The sequence below is a fragment of the Cryptomeria japonica genome, chromosome 8 (genome assembly GCF_030272615.1).
Source record: "Cryptomeria japonica chromosome 8, Sugi_1.0, whole genome shotgun sequence".
Taxonomy (NCBI): Eukaryota; Viridiplantae; Streptophyta; class Pinopsida; order Cupressales; family Cupressaceae; genus Cryptomeria; species Cryptomeria japonica.
Genome location: NC_081412.1, coordinates 565,582,532 through 565,594,629, shown reverse-complemented (window position 1 = coordinate 565,594,629; position 12,098 = coordinate 565,582,532).

The window sequence follows — 12,098 nt, the reverse complement described above, 5'->3', positions numbered from 1 at the left end:
GTTCGATGAGATTTGAAGAGTTGACGATTGATGTATAAAAACCTATTCCGTTTAGCAAGTTTTTGAGAACTAGGTTGTTGTTTCCTTAACTTGGTGTTGTGATAAATACTCTTTTTTCTCAGAATATGAGGATTAGTCATGCACAGGTGATCAATGGTTTCCTTTGATTTGTTTTGGATTCAAGATATCTTTTTTGGAAACTTAAGTCTACTTTTATCAAATGAAGGTTTAGATGCCCCCTCACGACAAAGTGCATCAAATATTTTGGAATAAGAGCTTTCCCGATATGGAAACTCGATTTGACAACTTTGAGTTTGAAATAAGTATGTTTTTAGAATAAAAGCTGTTTGATTGGAGGACCTTTCGACACATGTGATGGTGTTTCCTGATTCTAATAGGAAAGATGTGTTAATCCTTTGACTAGTTTTTGGCTTTTGACAACTTTGTTCTAAGGAAATCTTGCTTTTGGAGTAGTTTTGATACTCTGATTTTGAATTTCTGTCTGATGGAGTCTAAGTGAGGAAAAATGTCTTCTTAAACTGTTTTTAGAATTTTCAAAACAAAGTTTTTGTTTTGCTCTCCGCTTTCTCAGTTTCGGCTATGCGCTAAGCCAGAAACCCAATGCGCTATCAAATGTCTCCAATGCGCTAGAGAATGATCTTAACGTGCTAAGCTGCCCTTTTGATGCACTAACTTGGACTGTTTGATTTTGTTTTGGTTTTAGAAGCTATGTGCTAATATGTCCTATCAATGTGCTAACTTTTGACCTCAACATGCTAATGTTTGATCTCTACGTGCTAAGCTGTTGCTCCAACGCGCTAGGCTATTTTCAGCAAGCGCTAAGGTTTGGACTTTTGAATGTTGGGATTGTTTATGCGCTAGAATTCAGAACTGATATGCAATGTTGAAGCTTGTACACGCTAAAAGATGGTTTCAAAGTGCTAAGATGTTTCTCTTACGTGCTAAACTGTCTTGGTTGTTTTATCTTGGTGGTTTTTCTTTGATTTTTAATTTTTTCTCAACTGTGATGGATGATTTTTTGAACTATAACATGAAAACACAACATAAAAGAGATAACCATTTTGCTTAGTCTAAACAAAGAGTGTATATTCTGCGAGGATGTGTTCAAATCCCTAGTGTTTTAACAGGTTTTGATACAGATAATACAATTCAGTCAGACTCTTTATTCAAGTGTCATCGACAATACCATAGCCCACTAGTTTCGATACTCCGTCAGCTCAAACAACCTTGTCACCCCTAGGGGGCGCTCATTTTTTTGCCTTTTGCTAGAAATTAACTCAAAGTGAATTGCTTCACAATTGAGTAGTTATCTTGGGAGATATATGGTGAGTAATCTTGAGGGCGGATTCTTCCCCACCCTTGCACTATGATATTGCAAATGTCTGGATATTGACTCGACTCAAAGTTTCTAATGCTAAGGTTCGTAATTAGGCTTCCTGTTCAGCCGTCAGTGATAAACAACCTCAGGAGGATTCCCAACCTTTAGAACAAAGGCTTTACGTATTTTAAAGATACTTGGGGAAGGCTAATCGCTGCTCACAACCATTGAAAAGGACTTTCGTCACTTTCCACTTTTGATTATAGTTGGTTGGAACACTTGGCATCAAAGCCATTCCCCACTTAGGTCATTCCCCTCACACCGACCAAAGAATGGCTTTAAGAGTTGTTAACTCCTCGGGAGGGCAGACTTGCTAAAGGATTTTAAATGCTTTTAAAACACTGAAAGCGTAAGAGTGGTTTGGATTTTTGATCACCCAGTTAAGGGGAGAGCATATACCTTCCACTTTCGAAGCAAAGCACACAAGTGTTCTTTTTATCCTTTTATCGCAATGATTTGTTGAAGTCTATATGGAGATATTGCTCCATAAAAATATGGTGTTCATTTTATTTCCTCAAATCAATTATTATCTAATCTAGTGAAAAGAAACTTGGTTAACAAAGCAAAGATTTTGACTTTGGTCAATGAAAGAAATCGGCAAAGGGGAAGAATTTCCCTCTTTTACTTTGAATAAAACTTGACAAGTGAGGTTCTTTTACCTTGCATAATTTAAAATTGATCCTTTTAAACACCAAAGGATGGTGAGGTTCTTTTTAAAGCTCTTTTGCAAAATGTTCGTTCTTTTTAGATGCCCCAAATGAAAATTTTCTCCTAAGAAAGCAAGAAAGATTCTTGTTGTTGTTCTTTTTAAGTGTCCAAAATGAAATGTGAGTTCAATTTTAGTTTGACAAGAAATAATAGAAATTTTAATCTTAACTAACTTAGAAAAGTTAGTAAAATTTAAAATACTTTAATCCTAGCTTAAATAAAATAGACTCCAAACCTGCAATCAAACTGTTAGTAACCTGCAGAAAATCAGTTAATTAGTTAGTAAAAAAATGGTTTCGTGGACTTCCACAAGTCTAATTTGAGGTTTCTGTTACAAATTATTTCCTGCTTTCTGTCTATGATGCGCTACAGAATGCACTGGATGCACTACAGAATGCCCTAAATGTACTATCAAAAATACCCGACGCGCTGAACTGTTTTTCAGATGCATTGGATTGTTAAATTCTGGCGCTGAAAGCTACAAGAAATATTAAAAAGTCTATGCGCTAAAGAAGGGTTCCTACGCACTAAGAGATGAGTCCAATGCGCTAAACAATAGACTGGATGCGCTGAAGTTTTAACCAGATGCGTTATGAAATTTTCCCTACGTGCTGATTCTCGTTTCCTGCGTACCTGCAAAGTTGGTCATATTCAAAAACCGATTTGATTAATGCGGTTATGCCCCATGGTGGGCACCAAAAATGTATGCGGGAAAAGCGGTTCAATGAAACTGAAATTATAAAAATTATTGAAAGACTTGCCCACACACCAACGTGACGCTTAGTGCAAGTTATGGAGCTATGAGGAATAGCTCAAATTCCCAAGGGGTGTTCCATTGTTTTCTATCTCACAAGATCTCTCAAGCCAATGCCTTTGCTCTCAGATCACTGAGCAAAGTGACTTAGGGATGACAAATGTAAGAATGAGGGATATTTTAGATCAAATTTAGTATGAATGCATCCTATCTATGCATGATTCTAACAAATGAACTAAACTAGATGATAAGATGACAAGATTAGTAAAAAATACTATCCTAACATGATATACTAGTTATATGATTTAACTAAGATGATATAAATGCTTCTAAAATGATTATTAGATTTATTTCTATTGCAAAGAGAGGCTAGATGCTTGCTAAAATTGAGTATAAGTATGATGCTAAAGACTTAAAATGGAGGGATGAGGGCTCTATTTATAGGAGAAACAAGGCAATGGATGGTCAGGATTGAAGGATCTTATCAAGGGTCAGGATTGAAAGTTATCAATCCATGTTTACAATTCTCACCAATGAAATGGTGACAATTGTCAACATAAGACTGCTTGAGAGGAGATGTAAGAAGCATTAAATGATTGAGAATACCTCATAGTTACCTTAGAAGGTAAGAGTTAAGGTTAGGTTAAGGTTATCCATTGGATAAAGCTTTTACCCAAAGGGTAAACTCTTGTGCAAGGGTTAGAGGGATAACCATGGTCAAAGCAATGAATGCTTGATGAGACCCCTAGGTTAGATGAGGGTTGGGTTAGGCAAAAAGTCTCTAACCATGCCACAAAGGGTTAGTTAACCATTAATGGTTTGAGAGACTTTGGGGACAAACTTGTAAGAGTCCTTCCAAATGTGAGGGTATTCAACAAGTTAGCTTGTTGAAGGCATAAAGGCTTTAATGCCTTTGGAAGACTTTACTCCAAATTTGAGAAGTGACCTCCTCAAATTTAGGGAAAGGGGATAATTGAAGGGTTTAGGTTAATTGATTAGGATTAGAGGGATTCTAGAAGAATTTAGGAAGAGGGTTAGGAGGAAAGTGGGAGATGTAGAAAAATGCAAGTGGGTGAGGGATAATATGATTTAATTAAAATTAATTTCTTTATTTCAATTTGGTTGCAAGTGGGGGATTTAAATAAATTAGATTTATTTATTTGGGGTGAACTTATTTAATTAAATGTAAATTTAATTAAAAGTAGAGAGAAGGGATTTAATTAAATAAAGTGATTTATTCAATTATATGATTTAACAGGCTTAAGTGAATTTTAAATAAATAAATTGAATAATTTATTTAATTAAATAGAGGAATATGGATGATTTAATTAAATAGAGGAATGAGAATAAAATGAACATTAAATATTCATTTAGGAATATGGTCATTTTTATACATCTATAGTAATCAAGCGAGATGAAACATGGTTGGAAGCTGTTACTCCTAGAACTATTTGGATAACAAAAATGGGATATGAAGTTGACCTAAATATTCTTGAAGCATATGCTAAAACACTCCTTGATGCACCTAAAGAACCATCTGAAGAAATTTTTGGTAGTGCTGAGACTATTGAGAGTACTGTTTCGATGCAGAAGCAGAAAAAAAGGAGAGAAAAGTTTATCAGAGATGCATCCAAGATGGATAAGGAGGTTAAAGAGAATGTAATGAACTTAAGTAGTATATCTGCTAGTGAACTGGAAGAACTGAAACCGAAAGCTCATGTTTCACCGGTTATCAAATCTTTGGATACAGACAGTGGAAAAGCAACCGAGTTCAAAAGATTAGAGAGGAAGAAGAGAAAACCCTCACCGATACCTTCTCCTTCACCTAAACAGACAAGGACATTAAGGAAAAAGAAGCAGGCTGTAAGAGAGCCTAAGAAGAAGTTAACACCAAAGAAGAAACAAGAACTAAAGACACCGGATACCCTTACACCAGAGAAACTGGTAAATGAGATAACACAAGATGGAAATCTTTGCAATGTAAAAAAATATTATCATTCATTCAAGGATTATGACAAGGAGACTATATAGGCTAGTATAATTTTGCATTTAGACATTTATAAGAAAGTTTTGATTGAAGTTGTGGATGATCTGCCAAATGACTTGTATTTAAGATTAGAGGCTAAAAGAAAGTCAGTGATGGAACTAGACAAAAAGTTAAAGGTTGAAGAACTATTGACAGTGCACCCTGTAAATTCTAAAGAGGAAATTGATGAACTAATTGCTGAGGCAAACCGATCAGTTTTTGTAAGTGGACACCGACAGGTTAGCCTAATGGCTGGGAGAGTTAAAGAGATTGCTGATGAAACTGCAGACAAATGGGATATATTCTTTGTTGAAAAAGAAAAGAAAGAGAAAAGGGAGAGACAAAAAATGAACAAATATTTTGCTAAGGTATACCATAAGGACAAAGGGAAAATAAAAATTGGTAGTATACCTGTTATAAAGGTAATAGATAACATTCCTCCACCAACACATGATACTCCACTAATAACTTCTGATACACCGGCAAATACAGACAATCAACCAGTTAAGGCAACTAAAGAAATTAATCATGATGACACTAATCCTGATTCTAAAATTCTTTTCACCATGAATATAGATACACAAGATGTTAACATTGTTGTGGGTAAAGAGACTGCAGAGGTTAAAGCAGATGATGTTAAGGACAATGAGATATCTGAGTCACCGACACACACTGTTGACTCTCAGAACATTGAGATACCGACATAAGATGAGCAATCGAAGACTGAGAAACCAACAAAGGATAAGGTAACTATCACAGAGAAACCAACAGTTGAAGAGGTTCTTATATAAACTGAAAAACCAAAAGAAGCAGAGGTAATTACACAGACAAAGAAACCAGTTGAAAATGTAAATAAAGAGGAAGCATGGAAATAAGGAAGAAATAGTGAAGGTAATTGGGCAAGTACCCGTTGAAAGGAAATCTATTGCACAAGTAAGCACATCTACTACTGATTTTAGACCCACTAATGTAACAAATGTTCTATTGGATTCCATTAAGAGGATAATAAATTGCATTGCCTTAGCATTTAAGGCTATTGATGACACATTACCTATTTTGAAGATGATTGCACCAACATGTAAAATAGATCACATCAATGATTCTTTAGGTAAATTGGATGCATTGTCCAAATTTATTGCTGAGAACGTTCTAACCATTGATAAGGTGAGTGAGGATACTGTAAAGGAAAGAGTAGACAAAGAAAAAGGTGAATTCTTTGAGAAAACCATCAAAGACTATACTAAACACATGGACTCACTATTACCAGTACTTAACAATTTTGGAATATAAGGAACTATATAGAGAATCTTGCAAGCCTCACCACCTAACTGAAGATATTGATGAGGAAATTAAGAAGACACAGAAAGAAATAGATGACATTGCAAATAATTTGATAGGTTCTTCGGAACTTACCTCAGTTTTTGAGCAAGAAATGACAGTTTTTGAGAAGTTGGAAAAAATTGAGAAAGAGAAGGAAAGGATAAGGTCAAAGGCTCGGGAATTGAAAAGAAAACTTGGTCCAAGACTGGACAGTCTTATCACTAAGCAGGTTGAGCTATAAAAGACAAAAATACAAGGAGAATGTTCACTAGAGCAGCAAATGCACTATCTGACCGACATGATCCAACAAACATATTAAACTATTCTTTTTGACAGTAACAAATTCATGCAGAGCCTGAATCTACTTTTGGCTGATATCTTTAAAATTATACTTAATCGGTTATAGGCTATGAGGTAGCATTTTTGTATTCTTTGATTCTTTTTGACATCCTTGCCATTGATGTCAAAGGGGGAGTAGTATGGAAAAAATAATGAACAAAGGAGATCACTTGCTCAGGGGGAGCACACTCTTTTTTGGGATCAGATTTTGGAATTCATTTTTGGATAATGGTTTTGGATTTTTCTCATGTGTTGCCATCAATGTCAAAGGGGGAGATTTTTAGAATTTTACACTCTATGAGAATATGGTTGATGTTTTCATTGATGACAACCAACTGGTAACAAATTTCTACACAAGCATCGGTATCACAAACATCATAAACTCGTAGGCACCGACATCGGAAAGCACATTCACCGACATCCAGATTACACTGGAAATGGAGTATACCGACTCTTATGCCGACATGAGACAAATTTTTGTTTATATGAATTGTATTGTAAATGTAATTAATTATTTGTAAGCCAACTTTATGTATTGTAAAGACTCATATATGTATGAGATCTTATAGATCATTCTGTATGATGAAGTATAGGATAGATTATTATTGTTGGTATATGTAAGACAACAAAAAGTTTTTGGTTAAGGTATTTGACTGAGCTGAAACTAGTACTGAACCATGCATTAGAGATGCTATTTTGAGCAGTACATTGTATTGGATTTAATTATCCATTTTGTAGTCAGTGAGACTCTTCTATTGAGCAGTGCGCTCTAGGCTGTTGGCCTTCCTGCATGTGCAGGCCCATGTTGTAAGTAATATTTATTCATATTGGCCAGTGAGTAAATATTGTGGGTCACAAATCCCACTGAGGCTTTTCCCACACCAGGTTTCCTCGCCAAAATATTCCATGTTATGGTGTGCATTTATGCCGTCTTTGTTATTTCTCTTTACTGCATTATTTCTTGTTTATTGGTATAGTAATTTAAGTTGCAAAGTTATAAATAAGTTCAAATATTCCATTCGTCGGTTAGACACTGATTCACCCCCCCCTCTCAATGTCATTGGGACTGTCATTGCATCTAACAAATAGGTCCTAATTTTAGATCCCCTTATGATCTAAGTATGCTAAATTAAATATATACATTGTTATTCAATTTTTCATGAGTTCACAGACATGTAAATTCATTTCTTTTTTACATTAGATTATTAGTGATTATTTATATTACTTGAATTAGATTATTAGTAATTATTTATATTTCTTGATTAAGAAATTATGTACATATTTTTTGTAGTTTTAAACTCAAGACTTTTTCTTGATTAAGAACAAGGCACTAGTCTTAATTGTATTATTCATATTTATTAGTGATTATTTATATTACTTGATTTAGAAAATACATTTTGATTTTTCATTGATTTTTATATTAAAGTTTAAATGTTACAACAAACACAACATGTAATATTGTTAATAATATTTCCACAACCTACTAAAATTATCCATAAAATCAATACCAATACCAACCATAAAACCTAGTATATATCATTTGCATATCAATCTAACTAAAAAGTAGAAATGATTTGCATATCAATCTAACTGAAATGTAACACATGAAATTTGAACATTGTAACACATAAAATAAACATGTAACTTAGAATTATGAAATTTCTATTAACACGTAACACAACTAAGTAGACAAATTAAATAATAACGAGTTCTAAGAAATTGAATACTAATTTAGCATGTATTATGATCCCCTTAAGACATCCTTTTTTAACTAAATTATGCACTAAATAATAAATTATAAATATTAAGGAAAGGAGTTGATGAATTAGGAGAGTGGGAGTGTGCACCTAATTCAGAGTGAGAGCTCATTGTAACACATAAAATAAACATGTACAACACATGAAATGTAGATATAAACATGTAACACATGAAATGTCTAGATAAACATTTACCATGTATGAAATGTCCACAACATGTATAATAGAAATGTCAGATATACATAATAAAGAAAGCATGTATATAAAAATATAATGAGTTATGTCGCACCCTGTCCTGATCCCCGATCTAATCCGTCACTTGCTCCAGGGGCCTACATTGTATACACAATTTTCATGTTAAAAAAACTATATATATAGTGGATCTTGATGAATAGGAAAAAAATAAGACACATCAATTTAAATTTAAATTTAAATGTAAATTTACCTGTGTATCCTGATGAATAGGATCACCAGGTGTCTGCAAATCTCCATATCTCGTGTACCTCATAATCTCCTGTAATATATATTTAAAATTAAAAAAATATGTCAGTGGTAGTGAATACATAGAAACTTTATATATACAACAAAGTTAAAATCAAAATTTCCAGATTCTTACCTTATTCCTCTCCTCAAATGCATGACCGATGCCAAATATCTTCGAAGAGTGTAATGACACGACATCTGTATCAATAAAGTCATCCATAAGAAGAGATGAAAATCCTCGTCGACAAACTCCTAGAGTCTATGGTGTAGGATGCACTGTAGTCTTGGGAGCTGTAGGAGGTATCGAAATATCCTCTTGCTTGGAACTACCAAGCTCTGAATCTCCTCCACCATGGCTGGTACTAGTCAAGGATCTATGAAGTAGTCATCTAATGAACTTAGGCAGCTACTGAGGAGTGATCCCATGTAATATAGAGAGATCTTGATAAGCATCCACAAGATGACTCACTAAATTGGAGCTTATTTAGTGTAGATGATCCTCCGGTAAATGTGCAATCTCTGTAGGCAATGGTAGCTCATAATGAATTTATGGGTCATAAAATGGATCCATCTCATCAAAAATAGGGGCATCACAAGTACACAACATATATCTCCCCACACGATCAAAAGTCATCTCATCAACCTGAGTAGCAATGTTGGCAATGCTAGAATACATGCCAACATGTGCCTCCTCAACTGCCATATCACCATGACCACCTGTGACTAAATCAGAACCTTTCAGAAAAACCGAAAGGATCTGACCCACCATTTCCCTCTTACTAGGGGGTTGTGTATCATGGTGTCTAAATTTGTCTGCAAATTTCACTCTACCCTGCCTAACATGTCGTGGAAAGTCTATGTAATCAACACCATATCCTAGATGAAATTCTGCATACAATTGTTTGTATAAATACTATGGCAACTCATCCTTTTGTGGCCACCTATGACGTGTCACCAACCATCTAGGATATATGAATGGTGCGACAATAGAATCCTCACATCTAGTGACCCAATATCCTCTAACCACAATTATTTCCATGTAAAATGGGAACATGGATTTCACATTCACTGCAAAAACATCTCTATCTATTGTTTTCCATTAAACCGTGCCATAGACAGTGTGAGATAAAGAACTATAAAAATGCTCAATGTGAGGGTCATCATATGGGTTGTATGATTGAGAAAGCTCAATCATACACATCATCTCATCTCTAATACATTCTAATTTATCTCTATTGGCCAACACATGAGTGTTATTTAAAGTCCGTTGTAACTATGCTAGAGAGGACTACATTCTCAAAATAGTCTGAGTACGAGCAGTCTCTGAATTCTCAGGAGTACTCCCAGGACTCTCAGACCTACGTGAGGTCTGTTGAGGATCATGATGCACACTCTGCTCAAAAGAAAAATTCTATGAACCACTAGAAGCTATATCTAGATGTGATGTGATATATATATATATATATATATATATATATATATATATATATATATATATATATATATATATATATATATATATATCTGTGTGTGTGTGTGTGTGTGTGTGTGTGTGTGTGTGTGTGTGTGTGTGTGTGTGTGTGTGTGTGTGTGCGCATTAAATTGAATTAAAAAAAAGTTCATATACAATGTATGCCACAAAAAAGATGAAACATTGTATAAATATGCTTGAGTTAAACCTTTTAAACAAAATGAATCAAATGAACTGCGACCTATAGACATTGAAACTTAAATATTACATTGCAAAACAAATTACATGAACATAGACATAAACTTATTTAACATAAAAATTATAATATGCATATGCAACTACACCATTATAGATAATGATTATGAGATCATTTTATTAAACTAGAAAGTTACATCAAATATAAATAATAATAATCATTATAGCATAATTGTACTTCAAATATAAAATTTCGTAATAGGTATATAATGTTGGAGTAAAATAGACAATCACTTAGTTTATTAACAAATCATTAATTAGGTTCCTTTTACTTTATCTAGGGTTTTGATTTTGCTTTTATAAGCAAATTCATTAATGTAAAATGTAATCTAGTTAATCTAGTTTAACTTTTCACAATTTGACACAAAAGTCTTGATCTTTGGATATAATTCATATTAAAATTTAATTCACTATCAGAATCCAAAGTGATGTTATGTGGTGAAATGTGATAAGCTACATTGAGATGCTCCTACATCATGTCTACACAATAATTTTAAATAATATTTTTATAAATTACTACTTTTTATGTGGCGACCACATGCACGTGTTTCTTTTTGATGTAATTTTAAAAAATATCACATTTTTATTTGTTTTACCTAAATACCTTAGATTATCATTTAATTATTAGAACAAAAAAGCACATTTTAAAACTAGATATAAAATTTTACATTTCACATTTTTACACCATGTTAATATTCTATCTATAAGTGCTTCAAATCTTTACCCCAACTATAGAAAATTCTCCCCTTTAGGATATTTGTTAAATTTTTTTCCCATTTTCTAGCCCATTACCTTATAGTTATCCAATCAACCCAATAGCCTACTCCCAAAACCATGGTAATATGACAAACAAAATCAAACTCACACAAAAGGATTTAACCAAAGATCAAAGGACCAATTTTTTATAGGAAATGTCAATGAAGCTATTAAAATGTTCTAAGAATTCTAATCAAAATAATTATTAATGGGAGGACATTTAGAATCATGATTTGGGGGTAGAACTTGAGAGACGTAGGGGATATATGGAGCCAAGACTTAAATAACTAAAGTTATAATTAGAAGTTGAAATGATGAAGTTCACTATATAGTATTTATTGCACCAAAGGGTTCTAGGATCTCAAAAGGTTCCACAAAGTGATATGCAAGTTTGAAAGACAAAAATTAATCAAGCTTGTCAGTGGCTAATTTATTAGAAACACTCTCTCTGATACGTGACTATTTTGATGTATATATTTTTGTCATTTATAAATTTTTTAAAAATCCGCTACATTTCCCAATTGCTAATCATTCTAAGTTTGGTCTTTCATCTTTTCTAGTTCATTTGGATCCACAACTACCATGTCCGAGCCTATTTGTTAAGCATACAACACTTGAGCTTACGAACCACCAATGAAGAAATGAGAAGTGTGTTTATGGTTAGTGTTATCATATACAAACTCAATTAATGGTAAGTAAGTTCCCATCTTTTTGTTCAAAAGTCCTCAAGGATTTGGTTCACTCTCTTTTTGTTGTTCAATCTTAAGGTGACGGGTTGATCTATAGTCCAATTTACTTCCCAATTATGTGTATGTTTTTCCAAAACCTTG